The sequence below is a fragment of the Rattus rattus genome, chromosome 2 (genome assembly GCF_011064425.1).
Source record: "Rattus rattus isolate New Zealand chromosome 2, Rrattus_CSIRO_v1, whole genome shotgun sequence".
Lineage (NCBI taxonomy): Eukaryota > Metazoa > Chordata > Mammalia > Rodentia > Muridae > Rattus > Rattus rattus.
The window spans coordinates 175,794,141-175,809,501 of record NC_046155.1 but is presented as its reverse complement, the minus strand read 5'-3'; the positions used below and the strand labels follow the sequence as shown (position 1 = coordinate 175,809,501).

Here is a 15,361-nt window from a genome sequence, read left to right as displayed (position 1 = left end):
TGATAATTGTGATTAACAACTTAAATGCTGTATTCCAATCACAATGTAGAGCACTGGGAATTTTAAATGCAATCTTTAAAGAGGCATTTTCCTAGCTTTCTGTGAGTGATTATTCTGATTATGTCCTATATATATGAACTAATTAGACAAAGAATTACAATTCATCACAGACTCACTGAACATAAACATGTTATATTTTAACTTTTAAATGATCAACAAGAATCAGAGATTAACAACAACTCAATGTGTCTCATATCACATGCTAAAGAACATGTATTAATCTCCACACAAAAGAGTTGGCCTGTATTTACGTTAAACTCAATGTAGAGTCCTATGCCCACACTCATCAGTATAATTTTTCACTGTAAAGACATAACCTAAAGTGAATATAAGAGAGTAATTATAGAATAATCCAGCCTAGATATGATATAAAGGGATGGAAAATCTTCACTTCTTTCACGCCACATCACCTAGGCTCTGCATGTACAAATTTGGTACAGCCTTTTGTGACACTTGACCACAATCTCTTCTGGACAAGAGAATTCTTCTATTCCTAAACAGTCTCCCTCTCCCTTTCTTTTATTGCAATACCTCAGTGTCACCTGACACATCTTGTTACAAAACAAATGAGCCAGTGCTGAGAAAATGATAGGATAAATTCAAACTCTCAGGATTTTACCCATAGAAATAGTGGACATTCAAGGGTGGATGACTTCCCTTCACTTTCTTTCATTATTCAAAAAACACTTAATGAAAAAAAATCTTAATACAATAGGATTTTCTCCACCTTCCTGGAAAAAATTTCAGAAACCTAGTCTATACCACAGTGTCACAAGTGTCCTAAGTGTCACATTCTAATGCCTCAAAACTTGTTTTTAACTGGCATGTACAGTATCCAAAACTATCAGGCCAGTAGACATTTCCTTATCAGGCTTAGCACATTGATAAAACTCTCCAAGAATCAAGGGCAAAAGCATAAATGAAGAAATATAGCACCCATTCAACACTGAAATAAACAGATGTCAGCAAATAGAATTTTAATTATTCTAATCCTCTATGTCTAGACACAAGCATTAAAATTAAATAAAAAAGAGGAAGGACCAAATGTCGCTTGGAGAGCCCAGAAACTCTACCACAGCTATCCCCATATATTCAGACATACTTAAAACACAAGAAAGTGATCCTTTAAAAGCATTTAAGAATAAAATAGATGCGTTTAAAAATTATTTAACATACTTACATTCTAAATATCACTCCCTTTCATAAGATTTCAACCCACCATCTTTACCTGTATTTGGAGAAGATCTCCAAACCAACCACTCACCTCACATCCACAAGCATCAATCTTTGGTGGGCCACTAAGTTTCTTCAGGAGTAGGCAAATTCTTCCCTATTGAGCCAAGATAAGGCAGTGCTCTGATTCAAATGTGCCAGGGTCCATAGTCCAGTGCAAGTATACTCTCTTGTTGGTGTCTTAGTCTCTGGGAACTCCCAAGGATACTGGTTATTTGATACTGTGGCTTTGCCTCTGGGGTGACAATCCCCTTCAACTCCTTCTGACATAACTCTCCCATAGGGGTTCCTGATGTAAGTCCTATGCTCAACTCTAAGAATCTGCATCTGTCCCAGTGAGCTGCTGGTAGAACCTCTCAACAGACAGCCTCACTAGATTCCTTTCTTCAAGCACTACTTGATATTAGTGCAGTGATAGCATGAGGCTTTGGTGCTCATGATGTGGATCCCAAGTAGGGATGGTAACCAAATGGCCTTTCCTTCAATTTTTGTACCATTTTTGTTCCTGCATTTCCTTTAGACTGAATCATTTCTTGGTCAAAAATTTAGAAGATGACTGAGGAGCCACCATGCAACAACTGGGAGCCATGTCTCTCTCCCGGAAGTAGTCTCTTCACATTCCATCTGCACAGTTGGATATTTCTGCGAAGGTCATCTTCATTGGGTCCTGGGAGCTTCTAACAATCAGGGATGCTCCTACACTCTAACCCACAGTGCTGCGGATTTCCATTCAGTTTTCTGGCCTTCTTGAGCTTTTTTTCTTTCCAGATTTGATCCTGCCCCCGTCTCTCTCCCACCCAGGTCCTTCTTTCCCTCTCCCTCCCATGAATATTTTGTCTCTCCTTGTAAGGATTTTTGAAGTCTCCATACTTTGACCTTCCTTCTTAAGCTTCAAAAGTTCTACTGTTGAATAATGCATGTTCTGTACCTTTTGCTAATACCCACTTCTCTGTGAGCATACACCAGGAATGTACTTTTTGTCATCTGTTAAAACACTCATTGTGATATTTTCTGGTTTCTTATATTTGACTGAAACATTCATGATGTCATAATCTTTAAAAGTTGAATATTGTCCATTTTGTCAGTAAACAACATTTTTTGTCCATTAATCAATTTACATTGGGATGTTTCCAGGTTATGAATTTTGCAAATAAGCCTGCTAAGAATATTGAGGATGTGTACTTGCGCTATAGTGCAGTATCATTTGAGTGTATGTCCAGGAGTGGTTTAGTGGTATATGTACATAGGGAATTAAGGTAGAACTATTTACAAATTTCTGAGGAAGTAGCAGAATGATTTCTAGATTGGTTATACCGTTTTGCAAACCCTTCAGCAATGGAGCAATGTTCCTCTTTCTCCACATTCTCACCAGCATGTACTGTCACATGTGTTTTTAATATTAGTCCTTCATATTAATGAAAGGTAAAACCTGATGTCACCATTTTGATTTGTCCTTCCCTGATGTATAATAATGTTTTACGTTTCTTTTATATTGTATACTTTATTTGTTTATATTTCAAATGATTTCCTCTCTCCATGATTCCTCTCTGGATACCCTGTATCTTATCCTTACCCCTGCTTAAGAGGGTGCCCCCCCCAGGCACCTACCTATTCCCTCCTCCACACTCTGGCATTCCCCTACACTGGGGCATCAAACCTTCACAGAACCAGGGATTTTTTTCTCCCATTGAATTCCAACAAGGCCATGCTCTGCTCCATATGCAGGTGGAGCCATGGGTCCTCCATGTGTACTGAGTGTTCGGGCATGTATTTTTTCCTGTCTACTGGTCTTCAGTTGTTCCTTTGGGCCTGTGTCCTGATTCCCCCAGGCCAGTCGCTTGGAACAGTAAAGTTGTTTTTACCTGTGGTCCCGTGGCTCAAGTTGCTTGTGGGGGGTTGCTTTTGAGCTCTCTGTGAGGGCAGCAACCAGGAGGGCCTGCGCCATCTTTTCTGGTAGCCACCGTGCATCAGGGTCCCAGATGGCATTAGGTGTTTTCCTCTGGAGTCAGAAATGTGGGCAGAGTGTAGTCTCTTCTGGCTTCCCAAGCATGTCTGCCCCTCTGAATGTTTAGCTCTCCCTCCCTCGGGATTTGGGTACACAGAACTGTAGTTTCGATCCCTCTAGTTCCGGGCGGTGTCTCTCCCACTCCTTCTTAAAAGGGGAAAATATCCATAAGAGGGGATATGAAAGTAAAGTTTAGAGCAGCAAATGAAGGAATGGCCATTCAGAGCCCTATGTGGTCCATATATATACAGCCACCAAAACTAGATAAGATTGATAAAGCTAGAAAAATGTATGCTGAAAGGAACCGGATATAGATCTCTCCTGAGAGACACATCGAGAGCATATCCAATACATAGCTCAATACTAGCATCAAACCACTGAAATGAAATAAAATTCTGGCAAACCAATCCAAGAGCACATCAAAACAATCATCCACCATGATCAAGTAGGCTTCATCCCAGGCATGCAGGGATGGTTTAATATATGGAAAACCATCAACATGATCCATTATATAAACAAACTGAAAGAACAAAACCTCATGATCATTTCATTAGATGCTGAGAAAGCATTTGACAAAATTCAACACCCCTTCATGATAAAAGTCCTGGAAAGAATAGGAATTCAAGGCCCATACCTAAACATAATAAAAGCCATATACAGCAAACCAGTTGCTAACATTAAACTAAATGGAGAGAAACTTGAAGCAATCCCACTAAAATCAGGGACTAGACAAGGCTGCCCACTCTCTCCCTACTTGTTCAATATAGTTCTTGAAGTTCTAGCCAGAGCAATCAGACAACAAAAGGAGATCAAGGGGATACAGGTCAGAAAAGAAGAAGTCAAAATATTACTATTTGCAGATGATATGATAGTATATTTAAGTAATCCCAAAAGTTCCACCAGAGAACTACTAAAGCTGATAAACAACTTCAGCAAAGTGGCTGTGTATAAAATTAACTCAAATAAATCAGTAGCCTTCCTCTACACAAAAGAGAAACAAGCCAAGAAAGAAATTAGGGAAATGACACCCTTCATAATAGTCCCAAATAATATAAAATACCTTGGTGTGACTTTAATCAAGCAAGTAAAAGATCTGTATGGTAAGAATATCAAGCCTATGAAGAAATAAATGGAAGAAGGCCTCAGAAGATGGAAAGATCTCCCATGCTCATGGATTGGCAGGATTAATATAGTAAAAATGGCCATTTTACCAAAAGCGATCTACAGATTCATTGCAATCCCCATCAAAATACCAATCCAATTTTTCAGAGAGTTAGACAGAACAATTTGCAAATTCATCTGGAATAACAAAAAACCCAGGATAATAGCTAAAACTATCCTCAACAATAAACGGACTTCTGGGGAAATCACTATCCCTGAACTCAAGCAGTATTACAGAGTAAAAGTGATAAAAAACTGCGTAGTATTCGTACAAAGACAGACAGACCAGTGCAATAGAATTGAAGACGGAGAAATGAACCCACACAACTATGGTCACTTGATTTTAGACAAAGGAGCCAAAACCATCCAATGGAGAAAGGATAGCATTTTCAGCAACTTGTGCTGGTTCAACTGGAGGTCAACATGTAGAAGAATGCAGATCGATCCATGCTTATCACCCTGTACAAAGTTTAAGTCCAAGTGGATCAAGGACCTCCACATCAAACCAGATACACTCAAATTAATAGAAGAAAAAGTGGGGAAACATCTCAAACACATGGGCCCTGGAGAAAATTTCCTGAACAAAACACCAATAGCTTATGCTCCAAGATCAAGAATCAACAAATGGGCTCTCATAAAACTACAAAGCTTCTGTGAGGCAAAGGACACTGTTGTTAGGACAAAATGTCAACCAACAGATTGGGAAAAGGTCTTTACCAATCCTACAACACATAGAGGGCTTATATCCAAAATACACAAAGAACTCAAGAAGTAAGACGGCAGGGAGACTAACAATCCTATTAAAAAATGGGGTTCAGAGGTAAACAAAGAATTCTCATGCTGAGGAATGCCAAATGGCTGAGAAACACCTGAAGAAATGTTCAACATCTTTAGTCATAAGGGAAATGCAAATCAAAACAACCCTGAGATTTCACCTCACACCAGTGAGAATGGCTAAGATCAAAAACTCAGGTGACAGCAGATGCTGGCGAGGATGTGGAGAAAGAGGAACACTCCTCCATTGCTGGTGGGATTCCAAACTGTTACAACCATTCTGGAAATCAGTTTGGAGGTTCCTCAGAAAATTGGACATTGAAGTACCTGAGGATCCAACTATACCTCTCTTGGGCATATACCCAAAAGATGCTCCAACATATAACAAAAACACATGCTCCACTATGTTCATAGCAGCCGTATTTAGAATAGCCAGAAGCTGGAAAGAACCCAGATGCCCTTCAACAGAGGAATGGATACAGAAATTGTAGTGTATCTACACAATGGAATATTACTCAGCTATCAAAAACGAGGAGTTTATGAAATTCATAGGCAAATGGTTGGAACTGGAAAATATCATCCTGAGTGAGGTAACCCAATCACAGAAAAACACACATGGTATGCACTCATTGATAAGTGGATATTAGCCCAAATGCTTGAATTACCCTAGATGCCTAGAAGAAATGAAACTTAAGACGGATGATCAAAATGTGAAGGCTTCACTCCTTCTTTAAAAGGGGAACAAGAATACCCTTGGCAGGGAATAGAGAGGCAAAGATTAAAACAGACACAGAAGGAACACCCATTCAGAGCCTGCCCCCACATGTGGCCCATGCATATACAACCACCCAATTAGACAAGATGGATGAAGCAAAGAAGTGCAGGCCGACAGGAGCCGGATGTAGATCTCTCCTGAGAGACACAGCCAGAATACAGCAAATACAGAGGCGAATGCCAGCAGCAAACCACTGAACTGAGAATAGAACCCCCGTTGAAGGAATCAGAGAAAGAACTGGAAGAGCTGGAAGGGGCTCGAGACCTCTTGTGAACAACAATGCCAAGCAACCAGAGCTTCCAGGGACTAAGCCACTACCTAAAGACTATACATGGACTGACCCTGGGCTCCAACTTCATAGGCAGCAATGAATAGCCTAGTAAGAGCACCAGTGGAAGGGTAATCCCTTGGTTCTGCGAAGACTGAATACCTAGTGAACATGATTGTGGAGGGGGGTAATGTGGGGAGGATGGGGAGGGGAACACCCATATAGAAGAGGGGGGAGGGTTAGGGGGATGTTGGTCTGGAACCAGGGAGGAGAATAACAATCGAAATATAAATAAGAAATACTCAAGTTAATAAAGATGGAAATAAATAAGAATTTATACATTTAAATGTCTACATAAATTAATTTAAAACATGGAGTTAATCACAGAATAGTTCATACAGAATAAATGACAATTGCATAGTAATAATTTATCTATTAGAAAGTGTGTCTTCAAGATAAGAATACAAAGATCATTTATTGCCTTACCTTCTGTCATGACTCTCAGTTAGGCTCTAGTTTTGGGTTTAAAGAAATATCCATGTTTGTCTGAACATTGGAGAGACTCCCAGGCTTTTTCAAAGCAATATTTTTTTCAACTTCATGTACATGGCACCATATGTGTGAAGGAGACTTTGTCTTCCAGAAAGGGGACCTGATAACTGAATATGAAATAATGGCAAATGTGGCTTCTGGGAGCCTAACCCGGATCATCTGAACAAATAACAAAGGCTCTTGACCAGAAGGCCTCACAGCCATATATATATACATATATATATATGTGTGTGTGTGTGTGTGTGTGTGTATGTAAGTACATGTGGTATGATGTCAGTCAAAGACAAAAATAAAAATAACTTTGAAAAAAAATAAAAGGGGAACAAGAATATCCTTGGGAGGGAATAGGGAGGCAAAGTTTAGAACAGAGGCTGAAGGAACGCCCATTCAGAGCCTGCCCCACATGTGGCCCATACATATATAGCCACCAAACTAGATAAGATGGATGAAGCAAAGAAGTGCAGGCCGACAGGAACCGGATGTAGATCTCTCCTGAGACACAGCCAGGATACGGAAAATACATAGGCAAATGCCAGCAGCAAACCACTGAACTGAGACCGGGACCCCCGTTGAAGGAATCAAAGAAAGGACTGGAAGAGCTTGAACGGGCTTGAGACCCCATATGAACCATAATGCGAACCAACCAGAGCTTCCAGGGACTAAGCCACTACCCAAAGACTATACATGGACTGACCCTGGGCTCCAACCTCATATGTAGCAATGAATAGCTTAGTTAGAGCTCCAGTGGAAGGGGAAGCCCTTGGTCCTGCCAAGACTGAACCCCCAGTGGACATGATTGTTGGGGGGAGGGCAGTAATAGAGGGAGGATGGGGAGGGGAACACCAATATAGAAGGGGAGTGGGAGGAGTTAGAGGGATGTTGGCCCAGAAACTGGAAAAGGGAATAACAATTGAAATGTAAATAAGAAATACCCAATTTAATGAAGATGGAGAAAAAAAAAAGAGAGGCAGAGGAAGACAGACCTATGAATTTGAGGCTAATCTTGTCTACACAGACAGTTTCAGGATAGTCATTGCTATGTACAGAGAATAATTTTCTCAAAAAAGCATGAAAGGAAACAATGGATATTAATGTTTTCATTACTTTTGATTAAGAACATTAATTTGAAATTTATTTTTTAAGTAAAGCATTTTAAAAATATGCCATTTTCTCTGAAATTCAAATGAAACAATTAAAATTCATCATGAGAAACATAAAATGTTTGAAAACAGTATCAACAATGAGTGATTAAATATTCAGAATATTTAAAGAATATCTTATTTTAACATTTATCTTGTTTTAAATGATGTGTGTGTTTGGCCATTGCATGTAAGTGCGAGTGCCAGCAGAGACCAGAGGTTTGCAATGTGCTACAGCAGAATATGAAGATGGTCTCATGAGCCACCCATTGGAACTAGGAACTGACCACAGATTCAAAGTAATAGTAGTATGCACACTTAACCAACGACTCCCCTCTCTACCATAAAAAGAATATTTAAAATTTAATTTAAAGAAACACACATATAAAATAAATGGGAAATGGGTTCATGACTAGCATAATTTTTTATAAACTATTCAGAAATGTCCAAAATGTGTGCAAAATGAGACTCAATGTCACCAGTCATCATGGGAATACAGTGATGAGATGCGAATCAGAATAGCAAAGAGAGATCTTTTCACACATATTTTAAAAAATACCTGTAAATAAATAAAAGCAGGAGTTTAAGGGTCTGAAAATATGGAGAAATAACTATCCTAATTCAAACTTTACGGAAAAATATGTCATAGAAACTATACAATTTACTACTGTTTTTGCTTTAACAAAATTGAAAAATAATTGCCAAATCCCAATGTAGTATTACGGCATTTCTCACACACTGAGTCATTAGATCTTGTTTGTAATAATGGCAAATGCTGGGCAATGATCTGGGGAGAAGAGGATACCAAAACACACATGGAATAATCTGTATTGAGTAAGAATAAACAAGATGTCTGATTTTCCCTGCCATTGCTCTGCTGAGTCTCGGCAGTTCTCAGGCAGAATTTGCAAAACTGAAATCATTCCTTTCTTGACTGTTTGGAGTGATTAAGTTCTCAGAGTTTTGATTCCGGATAGATTTGAGTAAAACGGGTATACAACTGAAGACTAACTGGTTGTGTCTATAATTCTACACCTTGCTCCAAAGTTAATGTTAAATTATTTAAAAGCTGAAAAGTTTAAACTCTCAGAGGAAAATGCCAATAAAACAAGATGTAGATAGAGGCAACAATATGAATAGCACAGGAAAAGCACCAAGAATTAACGAATAGAACTGCATTAAAAGCTTTCTGCATATTAAAGGAAAGTAGACATATAACCTACAGAATGGGAGAAAATTATTAACTTTTGTACTTTAGCAAGAATCTTAAAACCTAGAATATATAAAGAAAAGTTATGATTAAAAAATCCTTTCCACACTTTCTTTTCTTTTTCCTTTTTTTTTATTGCACTTTTTTTTTATTTATATTTCAAATGTTATCCCCTTTCCAGGTTCCTGTCCATAAACTCCCTATCCCATTCCCCCGTCCCTCTGCTTCTATGAGGGTGTTCCCCCACTCACCTACCCACCCATTCCTGCCTCTCTACCCTGATATTCCCCTACAGTGGGGCTTCGAGACTTGGCAGGAACAAGGGCTTCTCCTCCCATTGATGCTCTAACTCCTCCATTGGGGACCCTGTTCTCAATACAATGATTGGCTCTGAATATCTGACTCTGTGTTTGTCATGCTTTGAGAGAGCCTCTCAGGAGACAGCTATATCAGGCTCCTGTCAGTTTGCACTTTTTGGCATCAGCAACATTGGGTTTGGTAGCTATATATGGGCTGAATCCCCAGGCCTTTCCTTCAGTCTCTGATCCAAACTTCGTCTCCGTATTTCATCTTATGAATATTTTTGTTCCACCTTCTCAGGACTGAAACATCTGTACTTTGGTCATCCTTCTTCTTGAGCTTCATGTGGTCTGTGCATTGTATCTTGGGTCCGAGCTTTTGGGCTAATATCCACTTATCAGTGAATGCATACCGTACGTGTGTGTGTGTGTGTGTGTGTGTGTGTGTGTGTTTTCAACAACTTTCAAGTAAACAAATGTGTTAATGAAATAGAAGAGAGGTTTTTGTTTTGGTTTGGTTTGGTTTTGGGGGGATGAAATACAAATAGGTAGTAAATTCCTTTTAAAAGTGTTCAACATTTTTAGCTATGCGGAGAATGAAAATTACAAGTAAGTTGAGACTCCATTATACTCCTTAGATGTCACGCCCACCTCGGCCGGCAAGGAAGACGCAACACGGTTGGATTCTTCTCAACAGCCTTTACTGCAGGACACCTTCATTCTTGATACAGGGAGGGGGAGGCGGCAGCAGCCAGCCCTAAGTGTTACAGCTCCAAAAGTGTTACAGCTCCAAGTGTTACAGCTCCAAGTGTTACAGCTTCAAATGTTACCACTTCAAATGTTACCCACCCCCCCAGCCGCAAAGCCGCTCGCCTTATATACACAACAGTATGCTAATATTCTTTCAGGGATTGGTGGGGCACGAGTCACCCCACTGTCATCCCAGCTACTTGTCCTCCAGAGATTGGTGCCGCATGAACTTTCATTAGCATAGTACCGCCCCAGCCAGACTGACGTCAGGTGCAAAACCCCAGGCATGCGCAGTACTGTTGTTCACCACAGGAGGGCGCCAGATTCACCTCATTATCATACAGCTGCCCTGACAGGGGACAAGCCTGCGCATGCGCGGTAAGTTATTCACATTCCGACGGGGCTGGCTGTTGGCGCCATCTTTACTTCACCGTGCCGCTCCCTACACTTAGAATGATGAATATCAAGGGAATAAACATTAACAGATGCTGATGATGACATGGGAAAACAATCCTTAATCTGTAGTGGTTTGAGGGAAAATACTCTATTCGTTACAAAGATAAGTACAAAGATTTCTAAATAAAATATAGCTAGGATTACGATATAACACAGATATATTATTTTGACCATATACCCAAACATCTCTGTCTTACCAGAAAGATACTGCACATCCATGTAAACTGCTGTATTATAAAGAATAGCAAAAAAGCAATGTTTATCCTAGTGGTTCATTAGCAGATAATGGAAATGTGTTATCTAGACACAGAATTTCATTCATCTGTAAAGGAAAATGAAATCATGAAACTTTCAAGAACTAGGTGAACTTGCAAAGAACTCAGCAAGGTGACACAGACACAGGGGGAAAACACATGTTCTTTCTGAAACAAGAATATGGATCTCTTAGCATATATATATATATATACATATATATATATATATATAGAGAGAGAGAGAGAAGATGGAATCAAAGATAAGGAGAAAAGAGGTGTTGCAGAATCAAGGAGAGTGTAATACGACAATGTGTCACTAAACTGAGTTAAAAAGAATAAAATCAGGGTCTTGAAAAGGTATCTTCATAGTCACTTTTATAGTAGAATCATTTCAGCAGCTGAAAGATGCGGTCACTCCACGTGTTCATCAGCAAAGACATGCATGAAGACAACATGGTGTGCACAAACAACGGTGTAGGATTTATCCTCAAAAACAGAAGTTGACACATTCTAAAACATAGATGACCACAACAGATCCTGTGTTAAGTGCTCCGACCACTCATGCTAATATATGATTCCATCTAGCTGTACTAACTAAAACAATCTATTGCAAATACACAGAAGCTAAAAGGATGAGGCTGGCAAGACTACTCAGCAGGTAAAGATGGTTTCCAAGCCCGATGATCGAAGTTCAATCCAGGGTCCCAATCATGGAAGGACAGACACAGTTCCAAAACTTCTAACCTCCATACAAGTAAGCTCTCTTATGTCCACATGCTTACCCCAAGGACAAATGAATGGTATAATGAAAAATTTAAAGATATTAGAATGATGATAGACAGGAATGCAATGTGAAAGGGATAGATATTTGTTCAAGGACAGTTTTGTGTTTGTGATGAAAATGTTCTGGGGATCAGCCGCAGAACATCAGGATCATTATTCATATGAATTAACTGTATAAGTACAATGGTTAGCATGGTACATATTTGTAGCTTGAAATTAGTTCTCATCTTAAATGCAAAAGGATTATGGTTAATATATGAGAAGTTCTGGTCATGTTGAATGGTACAACTACATTGATGGTGGTCAGTTAAAGTCAGAACTGACTTTGATTTATAATTTGGAGATATTGAATTTAGGGTCACAATGATGAGTTTATATTTTTGTCTGTAAGAAAAATGCAGAAGTATATTAGTTAGGTATATAATATAATAGAGTTCTGTTGTTGTTGGTTTGGTTTCACTTATTAAGAATAATAATCCCTAACATCAGGCAGATATATGATAGCTTCTGAAACTCTAGACAGTAGCCTTGACAGTAGTAACAGAGAAAGCCAAATACACCTGTGTCTATTTTCCAGAAGTGGGCAGGTTGGATTAGATAGGTTTCACATGACAAGAGCACTGTATCTGTTTATTCTTGAATATAACACATGAGCAGGATTCATATAACAGTCAGTTTGGGGTTACATTCAATAAACATGAGAATAAAATCAGGAAAATCTCTGTCATAATTCAGAATAGCTAAAGTAAAAAATATTAAACATGCTCCTTAATATACATTAAACAGGCAATTACTCCTTACTTGTAATTCAATGAATTTTTCCTAAATCTTCAAGTATCCTTAAAGTCATTTTCTTTCTGGTAGTAAAAATCATTCTACTATTGATAAGATAATTTAATTTACTGTTATCAGTATTCTATTCCACTAATTCTTTTGGAATTAGTTATTAAGACATAAAAAAAAATAGAATGCTTTTCTCTCAAGGTGTATTTACTGAGGAGGAGGAATGAAAAGAATACAAGTACACCAAGCTAATTAACATAAGATGGAGATGGAACTCAGGCTTTTCCAGCTATTGCAAGGCGCTGGGTGTGATGCCCTGTGTTATCAGTAAAGAAAAATGTAGAAACCAAACAAATCATTATAAAACTAATAACTAGGGGAGCCGCGAGGCCGCGATGGAGCGTAGCCCGGGCGGGCGCCGGCGCTGGAGCCCGAGCGCCTGGCGGAGCGGGAGCGGAAGCCTGAGCCGCAGCCTCAGCCCGCGCCAGGACCGGGCAGGAGCCCGCAGGGCCCGGCTGCTCGCAGCGGCGGCGCGGGAACCCCCCAGCGGCTGAGTAGTGACCTCCATCCCTGCACTCGGCTGCCGGGACGTAGCGACCGCTCCAACCCGGGCCCCCCAAGATCTGCTTCCTACAACCTCACACCTCAAGACACAGAGACCCAGCCTTGGGGCGCTAGCCCCCCTCTCCGCTGCTCCGGCACACCGGGACTCCAAATCTAGGACAGCGAGATCCTCTTGCTAACGAGAAGCCGCGGGCGCCCCAAAGCCTCGGGACCCAGGCGACCAAACCCCTTGCGACGCCTTCCGCGTCCCTGCTCATGGTGGTGGTGGTGCCCTGAGCCCCTCTCCGGCCGGGCAGACGAAGACCGACATGGCGCCCAGGCCCCCTGCCGCGGCGTCCCCGCGGCCCCAACCCAGGGAGAAGATGAGCGTGGGCTGCCCTGAGCCTGAACCGCTCCACTCCCTGCCTTGCTGTGGGCCGAGGGCCGACCCTGTACCTGGTGCAGGTGTGCCCCTCTTCACGGAAAACATGCAAGCTCTGACCCTGCGCACACTGGCTGCCAGCGATGTCACCAAGCACTACGAGCTCGTGCGGGAGCTGGGTAAAGGGACCTACGGGAAGGTCGACCTGGTGGCTTACAAGGACACAGGCACTAAAATGGCCCTGAAATTTGTGAATAAGAGTAAGACCAAGCTGAACTTCTTGCGTGAGGTGAGCATCACCAACAGCCTATCGTCTAGCCCCTCCATCCTCAAGGTCTTCGACGTGGTCTTCGAGACGGAGGAGTGCTATGTCTTTGCTCAGGAGTATGCATCTGCTGGGGACCTGTTTGACATCATCCCTCCTCAGGTGGGGCTCCCGGAGGACACGGTGAAGCGCTGTGTGCAGCAGCTGGGGCTGGCACTGGACTTCATGCACAGCAGGCAGCTGGTGCACCGCGACATCAAGCCCGAGAATGTGCTGCTGTTTGACGTGAGTGCCGCCGCGTGAAGCTGGCTGACTTCGGCATGACGCGTAGGCTGCCGTGTGAAGCGTGTAAGCGGCACTATACCCTAACACGGCGCCCGAGGTGTGCCAGGCTGGCCGCGCCGATGGCTTCGCGGTGGACACGGGCGTGGATGTGTGGGCATTCGGCGTGCTCATCTTCTGCGTGCTCACTGGCAACTTCCCGTGGGAGGCAGCGTCAGGTGCCGATGCCTTCTTCGAGGAATTTGTGCGCTGGCAGCGGGGTCGCCTGCCCGGGCTGCCATCCCAGTGGCGCCGCTTTACGGAGCCCGCTCTACGCATGTTCCAGCGGCTTCTGGCGCTGGAGCCTGAGCGGCGTGGGCCCGCCAAGGAGGTCTTTCGCTTCCTCAAGCATGAGCTCACATCTGAGCTGCGGGGGCGGCCATCGCACGGCGCACGCAAGCCACCAGGGAACCGCTGGGCCCCTGCGCCTTGAGGCTCCAGGGCCACTCAAGCGCACTGTGCTCACCGAGAGTGGCAGCGGTTCGCGGCCTTCCTCACCCAGCGTAGGGCCCGTGTGGTACCCGTTCCAGTGCCAGTGCCAGTGCCAGTACCCGTATGAGGCTGGTCTGGCTCCGCCCGCACCCCCGGGCAGGACCGACGGCCGTGCAGACAAGAGCAAAGGGCAGGTGGTATTGGCCACAGCCATTGAGATCTGCGTCTGAGCCGCTGCAGCACAGCTGCTGCGGGGAAGCCGCGCGCTCTAACCCGTACTAGGGACAAGGAGCAGCCGCTGCGCGGCAGTGGGAAGGAGTAGCATAGACTAGGAGGCCCAGACACCGGGTGGGTGGTGGGCTGGTGACATAGCTAGCAAAATGACCGTGCATATGGCCGGCCTCAGCACAGAGCAGCGGAGGCCCCTGACAAAGATGGGAGCTTGTGGGCCAGACTCTGAGCTCTGGAACCTGAACACTCCTGGCGCTTCATACCCCTTGGCAGATAACCCTACAATATTCCATCCAAACCTGGGCACAGAAATGGGGCTTTGGTGTCAGGCAGATATGGGCACAAGATCCCTGGTAGGGACAGGCACTAGGTTGATAACAATGGTGTCCAGGAGGTCAGAGGAAGAGGCCAAGCCCCTTACATGTAGCAAAAGTTGTGTGTAGGAACAGACCTGAGTATCTAGTGGTACCCCTCACTTCCTCCCGCTGATGGGGACTTTGAACCCAGGAGGGAGAGCTATTACCGCAGCCACGAGACTTTTGGGAACAGAGCTCCAATGTGTGCCCCTCCTGGGAGTAGGGGAGCAGATGGCTGGAGAACAGGAGGCTCGGCACTCCTGTGTCCCTAGGGCTAGGGAGCATGCACAGCCCAGCTGCTCCTCCTGAGCACTCCACAAGCAGGGAAC

At 42.9% G+C, this 15,361-nt stretch overlaps 1 pseudogene; it reads left to right on the top strand.

The window, feature by feature from the left end:
* Positions 1-13,314: 13,314 nt before the first annotated feature.
* LOC116894530 lies at positions 13,315-14,855 on the top strand (annotated as a pseudogene).
* Positions 14,856-15,361: the final 506 nt, after the last annotated feature.